This window comes from Hippoglossus hippoglossus, chromosome 20 (genome assembly GCF_009819705.1).
Source record: "Hippoglossus hippoglossus isolate fHipHip1 chromosome 20, fHipHip1.pri, whole genome shotgun sequence".
NCBI lineage: Eukaryota > Metazoa > Chordata > Actinopteri > Pleuronectiformes > Pleuronectidae > Hippoglossus > Hippoglossus hippoglossus.
Genome location: NC_047170.1, coordinates 3623820 through 3631712, shown reverse-complemented (window position 1 = coordinate 3631712; position 7893 = coordinate 3623820). Strand labels below are relative to the sequence as shown.

Here is a 7893-nt window from a genome sequence, read left to right as displayed (position 1 = left end):
ATCTAGTTCTGTGGCTGCTCTCTCTGGAGGAGGGCTCTCAGGCCCAACGCAGAATGATCAGTGAAGATAAAATCAACCCCAGAGAGAGAGAGCTTCAGGCTTTTAAAAGGAATCAGAGCTGGTTATTGAAGTTCACATTCTCAAGACTCGTCCACTGTAACTCCTTTCTCTCAAAACTCACTCTCTCTCCTCCAGCTTGTTCAGAATGTAGCAGTTGGAACGACCTGCCTGAAGAGATAAGACCTGCAGATTCAGTCACTTCTTTAAAACCACTTTTTTAAACCCCATGTTTGCAAACTTGCCTTTATGCTATGTCCTCTTTCTATCTTTTGGATTTCTTATAACTTGTATTCTATTATGTGTAATTACTGCTCTTATATGATGCTGTCTTCTCATGGCTTTTTTTATTCATGAATTATTTTATCAGTGTGAATGCATTTTCGCAAATACCCCTGAGAATCCTGTGTCTGCCAAAACACTTTGTAAACCCTGTTTTTAAAGATGACTTGAGGCTGTTTTGCTGCCTCTGGGTCTGGGCAGCACAGAATTAGTATCTTATAGGATTTCAGGATCACTGTCCACCAGTTGAAGCTCAGGAGAAATGGGGAGATGCAGGAGGACACTGCTAAGACTATATACGTTAATGTAAAGCTGTTACTAAAATCCACCTCTGGATTGAACCCTGTGGACTTATCTGTATCCACAGGGTTCACATTCCTTTCCTGACCACTGTACAAGGATGTCAAATTCTAATTAGTATTTTTAGGGTTTTTGACGTCAAGTCCAGGAGGAAGATTATTTAATATGAAAAGGACCAAAACATGTGACCACCTGTTTACAACACCACCACAACCAAAAATGGACAAAATACAACTGTCCTAAAGAGAGGAAAATACTTAATTTTCATGATATAAGTTTTCTTTGCATGTCCCATTTCTTCCCTGTTTGACCAGTAGGCGGACGTAGTTTCAAAAGGTCAGTGGTTCGATCCCCGGCTCCTCCAGTGAATATGCCAAAGTGTTCTTGGGGAAGATACTGAAGATTCTTTTTTTCTGATACCATTGGTTTGAAGGGGACGGCAAGATTTGAGTAGTTCTGCCTTTGCAGCTTTTATAAGATTATTTATAAATAATAAATACACAAAAGTTTAAATGGATACACTGGGTTACTGGGCTGTGAAACATATAAAAATCACTTAACAAATCTGGAACACTTGACACTTCCCTGTGGAGATCGACGTCACTCAGCCTTAATCTGTGTGTGCGTGAGTGTGTAAGTGTGTGATTTCCTCTTGTTATATTTTCAGAAATTATACCATCCACATCTGGAATGGAAATGGCAATATTAAATTGAATACAACTTTGGGATAACACATACAAAAAAATAAGTGATAATCGTTTTTTACAATCAGTACAATAATAGCTAATAACTACAGCCCCAGGGATTGACATGCACTACATCTAGATACATACTACATCAGTATATCTTATAAAATACTATAATTTACTATTTTTCTGCGGGATCCCACGCTAATTGTAACAAATGGAAGAGGAGGAACCATCATGGAAGGACAAGCCAATATGCAACATGTACCACCAGCAGATAGAAGACTTGGCTGATTTCCAGAAATGATCCCAGTGGCTGGAAAAGGCTGCTCACAAACCAAGTGAGCTCTGCTTCATCTCAATACTGCATCACGTCAGATACGTTCCATCCTGTCTGTTGGATTTAAATTATTCTGTGATTTTTGTGGGTAAACCTCCAGTTAATAGGATTATTCTCTACAGATGCTGAAATCTGTAAAGTTCTGGATAATGAAATGATTCAAGCCAAACTGCTGTGGTCCAAAACTGGTAGCGAACTGCTGGTATTGAAGGAACTGTGCAGTTTTGCATGGGTGACTGGGCTTGCTTGTGTTTCTTGGGGACGTTTGGCCTCTCTGGTGGGTTGGAGGTTGGAACATAGGTGTGGGACCCCCTGCTGGTCAGTTGGAGCTGGGGAGGCCTCTTGAATGGGAGGTGGGGCGTCTTCAGGGGGCACGGGCAGGTCCAGTTGCCTATGGGCACCTGTACAAGTCCTGAGGATTGGTGTGACAGGGTTTCCTCAGTTTCTCTTTTCTGAGTTTTATTATTAGGGCCTGAGCACCGAACAGTAGGAGACAGTGGGAGGCCCTATTGACATTTAAATTTTTTTTTAAATGGGCGTGGCAAAATGGCATATAGGACATATAGACTATAGACTTATAGTTTTTGAATTATAGTTGTTTGAGTGCTGCACTCAGAGTTTAGATTTGTCTCTTCCCAGTGGGGAGAGAACAGGTGCATTCAGTTGAGTTTCCATGGCAACCATATACACACATAGCAGGAGGGGAGTCTCTCTCTCTCTCTCTCTCTCTCTCTCTCTCTCTCTCTCTCTCTCTCTCTCTCTCTCTCTTAAACCAGCCAGTCTGTCTCTCTTTCTCTGTCTTTCTCTCTCTCTGTGTCTCACTCTCTGGGTGTCTCTGTGTCTCTCTCACTCTCTGGGTCTCTCTGTGTGTCTCTCTCTCTGTGTCTCTCTGTGTGTCTCACTCTTTCTGTGTCTCTCTCTCTCTCTCTTAAACCAGCCAGTCTGTCTCTCTCTATCTCTCTGTGTCTCACTCTCTGGGTGTCTCTGTATGTCTCACCCTCGCTTAAACCAGCAAGTCTGTCTCTCTCCCTCTCTCTCCTTCTCTCTGCGTGTCTCTCTCTGGGTCTCTCTGTGTGTCTCTCTCTCTGTGTCAATTGTTTTATATTGAATGTTTGTCAATAGATCAATTTCACCTAAATCTTACACACTATTTCATCCTGTCACCTGCAGACAAACGTCATTTGACTTCTAGATCCAGACGAGAACGGAAACTTCTTGTGAGAACGATCCTCGACGACCACAAACCAACATAAAGACAACAAACTACTCAGCAGATAAGAGAAAATAGAGCATCAACTGTTCCAAGAGCTTCATCAACAAATAGATCTGCTCTCTGTTGTAAACATGCAGCAACCAGACATTGTGTTGAGCCTCAGAGCCGAACTCCTCCGAGCCAACAGGGAGATTATGGCTCTTAAAAATGGAAACTTGTCTCTGAAGGAGCAGGTGGAGCAGCTGGAACACCAGCTAAAAGACAAAGATGGTCTCATAAAGAAGGAGACCAAGAAACGGCGTGCTCGCCTCAGGGCCTACATTCACTACCTGGCCGAGCTCACTGAGTGTCAGGCCAAGTCCAAGAGTATGGAGGCAAGTCTGCAGCAGGAGCCACCTCAGCCTGAGACAAGCTGGAGCAGAGAGGTGGAGGTGGAGAAGGAGAAGGAGAAGGAGAAGGAGAAGGAGAAGGAGATCCAGGCTCTGAAGGAGCAGGTGGAGCAGCTGCAACATCAGTTGAATGACAAAGATGGTCTCATAAAGAAAGAGACCACAAAACGGCGTGCTTGCTTGGGGGCCTACATTGACTGCATGGCCGAGCTCACTGAGTGTCAGGCCAAGTCCAAGAGTATGGAAGCAAGTCTGCAGCAGGAGCCACCTCAGCCTGAGACAAGCTGGAGCAGAGAGGTGGAGGTCGACAAGGAAAAACAGGCTCCGAAGGGGCAGGTCAACCTGCTGGAGGTCGGACAGAGGAGGCCGATGGTTAAGCTCATTAACAAGAACCAGCTCATCACATGCGAAACCCAAAAAAGGAGAACTCCCTACATCGGCTGCCCGGGCTTGCGCACTACAAAAGAAAAGGAGCATAGGAAGAGTCGGGGCTGGAGGTGAAGCAGGAGGAGACGATTCCAACTATGGGACTGAGCTGCAGAAAGGTGGAGGCCGAGATGAGCTGGAGCAGAGAGAAGAGGTGGAGAAGGAGAAAAAGGCGAATCAGTGCTCAAAGAAGAGAGGGATGATTAGACGTTTCCCTTCACCCATTCTTACCTCACCCACTCCTTCCCTCCTTGGCCCCGCCACCCTCACCCTTTTCCTACTCCTCAAAACAAACCCCTCCCCCGTTCCCCCTTTGTACAATGTTATAAATATTTTAATGATGTGAATGTTGTAAATATGTTACATTTTGTGAATAAATATAACTAGTACAGTAACATCTACCTCTGTCTTTCAGAAGATAGATACAGGATTCATGGCCCTGATCAATTAACACAGTGTTGGAGTGAAACAAATCAGTGTGATTCATTTAGTTTGCCACTATTCATAGCAACACAGCACAGCAACAGAAGACAAACAATGTTTCTTTACTTTTTTACATTTGGTCTAATCTATATATTAATTATGACAACAATATAATAATAATAATAATAATTAATAACCTTGTCATCAGTTAGTTTTCATATTTCATTTAACTGTTTGCTGATGATAAATGTAAAAATCACGAAATTAGGCAAATATCTGTTCTGTAAATCGTGAAGATTTCACAGCATCTTTTGGGTAACAATGTCTATTTTAAGTTGTTCTCTTGTTTACAAATGATACAAAGATTTGTTGGAACCATTTTGAAACAAATGAATAAGTGGAGCTGTAATCATTATGATGGAATGACCAGAGGTAATAGAATCAAACTGCTGAGCTTTTTTGAGTGGACTTCAATCTGACAAACAGCTGGAAACCGCTGCAGGTGTCAAGAGGGAAATCCTTGGCAGTGGTCTCAGGAAAATCTGTACATCCAGGATTTCAGATCATTTCACGATCTGCTCCATCTTTTAACAGGTGGAATCAGAGGACGAGCCAGAAAAACGATTTTTCTTCGTCCTGGTCCCGAGCAACACAAACTCGCTGTTGGCAAGTAGGAATGTTAAAGGCTCATGCTGTCAGGTTTAGTTAAAGCAGGAGGACCCAAGATGCAGAGACAAAAAAGTTGAAACAAAAAGTCTCCTTTTAATGAGGCAGAGTTCTTTACAAAACAAAATCCAAAAAGGCGCCATCTTGAGTAACTGGAACTAATCTTTATTTATCACTACTGATTCAAACTCAGTGAGAAGTTTCAGAAACTACTGTCCATCTAACCTAATAGCTTTTACTTACCACGTGCTGTTCACCTTCATTTTGAGTCGACGTCGCTGACGAGTCTGCAAAAAGATGGGAAAACAGATTAAGCACGAAACTGATTGAAATAGATGCAGCCATCTTCTGACTGAAAACATGTCCACACCCTAAAGTCTGGCAGCGCAGGAGCTCTGCAGTGAAAACGGCCTCTTTGTGTCTCAGTGTCCCACGCGATCAGAAAGTTGGCATTTCCTCACAGTAGTCAGATGTCCCTACCAACATTTGTTTCATCACACTGCGATGAGACGAGGCCGAGCCGAGCTGAGCTGATCTCAACCCGCGCTAAGCAACACGTGGTCGAGGCCTGCTGCGGCTAACCAGGCTAGCATCAGCGCCTCACAGGTCAAACCCGTCAGTGCACAGAGCGCGGGCTCAGCAGAGGAAGTTACATGAATACACATCAGAGTGGAGACATTAAAAGCTAAAAGACAAAGTGACGACACACAGCACAGAGACACGTGGTGGAGGAGACATACCTGTTGAACAGAGAGAGAGCCGGAGAATGAGACTGAGCTGCTTTTGCCCTTTTGCCCTTTTCTCAAACATAGAAAACAGCCCTTAACTACCCGCCCTCACGGATTTACTGAAATGAAATGCGCATATTCGGCAGGAAGGCAACTCGACTGACTGGTTCTGTTTTTGAGAGTAGATCTCAAACAGCCTGGTTCCGGAAGTAAAAGTCCCATTCTGATTATATAGTGTCAACGCACTGCAAATTAACAAAACACATGCAAAAAAACAACATCATCAATTTGACGACACGTGGGCTGCAAAATAAAGTCCCAAAGCACGCAAATACAGAAAAGCGCCACAAATAACGAAAACGACACCGGAAATGTTTCCTGGGGACCCAAAAAAGTGATGAACCTGCCTGTAGTTCGGTGCTGTGTGAAGTTATTGAAGTGTGCTACTCGTCAGTGGTGATGGAACTTCACAAAGAATCACAAACATTATTTGATAACAACTAGAAGTAGGGCTACGTTGTAGCACTAACGGGCCCGAGCACAGGCAGTTTGAAGCCTGTTGCAGTTGGTGGAGAGAGCGATCATTGAACAAGTGCACGTCTCTGCGTTGCATGCGTTTTGCGCACTGCGCCAAGGACAAACGCTTCACTTCCTGCGTCCGTCACGTGATGTCGATCCTTGCCTGCTAATTGCTCATTACGGTCCACGCTATCAAATAGCACATCCCACTGTGAAAATTTGATGTAAATCGAATGATAGTTGTAAAACAAAGCTTACTTCCTGTTGCCAGTAGGTGGCGCCATCACTATTATTACATACATACTAATATATCTGTTGAAGTAGGGGCTCTGATGTAGCGTGAGCAATTTTGTGTCAATTGGACAATGTTACAACAACTTAATTATCACACTGATCAGTAGGTGGCGCTATGACCCTGCACTAATATTAATATATGGAGCTGTGCAGGTCTGGATTGTGATTATAGGTCAGCATTTGGGGTCCGGTAGGATAATGCAGAGTGGATTCACAAAGTACTTCCTGTTTCATGGTGAATCAGTAGGTGGCGCTATGACACTGAGGAGATATTGACACATAGAGCTGTCCAGGCTTGATCTCTGATCATGAGACAGAAGTTTGGCAGTGATAGGACAATGCACACTGTAGTTATGACAACATCGTCTCCTTTGGCGAAGGATGATCCTTCACCGCACCTCAATGTTTACACGGTTTGAGGAAATGTCACGATTCTGACCATGATCCAATGACTTGACTGAGCTCATTTGAGCTGTATATTGTAAAGCAGCCAGGAGCAGTGCATCAAAGTGTGAAACGTGTCACTTCCTGTTGCCAGCAGGTGGCGCTGTGATTTTAAGTCATGATTTATGTGTAGATGTCATCAGGCCAGGACTCTTGTCTTACTTGTCTAGTTTGGACTCGATTGGACCAAATATATCTGAGCTACAGAACCTCGTGTTTTAATGGCGTGTAATCAAACTTTGAGGCAACGCCACGGTCACACCATGTGACGAAAAATCGATCTTTGAGTTAGTTTTTATCTCCATCTTGTTTAGATGACATCTCAATTTGAAGTTGATCTGATGAAAGCCCTGGGACAAGTACTTCGAAGTAAAAATGTGGAAAATGGCCAAAATGGCCACTAAAGTCAAAATGGCGGGCTTCCTGTTTGGTCTAGCATATCTATCCAAGAGACTTATTTGTTTGTTATGAAAAGACACATGTCCCCATCGATTTTTGTACATGTCGGCCAATCGTGGTGCCGGGGCTGCCCTTTAGGGGGCGCTAGTCAGTTATTTTGCCACGCCCATTCCTTAAGGTGGCGCAAGGTTTTGGTCATCGATTAAAAAGAGCAGATAAAACACAAATTAATATCTTGACAGTCCAGTTCGGTCTCCTTATTCAAAATTCAAGATTCAAGATTCAAGATTCAAGATTCAAGAGTTTATTGTCATATGCACAACGATAACATTAAGCAGTCGCTTGCAATGAAATGCTTGGGTCACAGGCTCTCTTATAACAATTCTCAATCAAAATTTAAAATAAAATATACATATCTAAAATATATATATACACCTAAAGAAAAAAAGAAAAACAATAGTGCAAGTGTGTGCAATAGTGCAAATATGCAATAGTGCAAATATGCTAAGGTGCAGAGTTATGACAGATTGGAGGAGTTTAAAAGTCTCATGGCCTGGGGGATGAAACTGTCTCTGAGCCTGGTGGTGCGGGCCCGGATGCTGCGGTACCGTCGGCCAGACGGCAGCAGGCAGAACAGTTTATGGTTGGGGTGATAGGGATCTTTAATGATCCGGTTGGCCTTCTTCCTACTGCTCATGTTTGTCTTCTTTGTCGAGGGGTTCCCATC

At 43.4% G+C, this 7893-nt stretch overlaps 1 non-coding gene across 1 annotated transcript; it reads right to left on the bottom strand.

Moving 5' to 3' along the window:
* Positions 1–5211: 5211 nt before the first annotated feature.
* On the bottom strand, positions 5212–5291 carry LOC117754320. The gene has a single exon (XR_004612383.1). It is a non-coding gene; the product is annotated as a small nucleolar RNA SNORD74 (small nucleolar RNA).
* Between the last annotated feature and the right edge of the window lie 2602 nt (positions 5292–7893).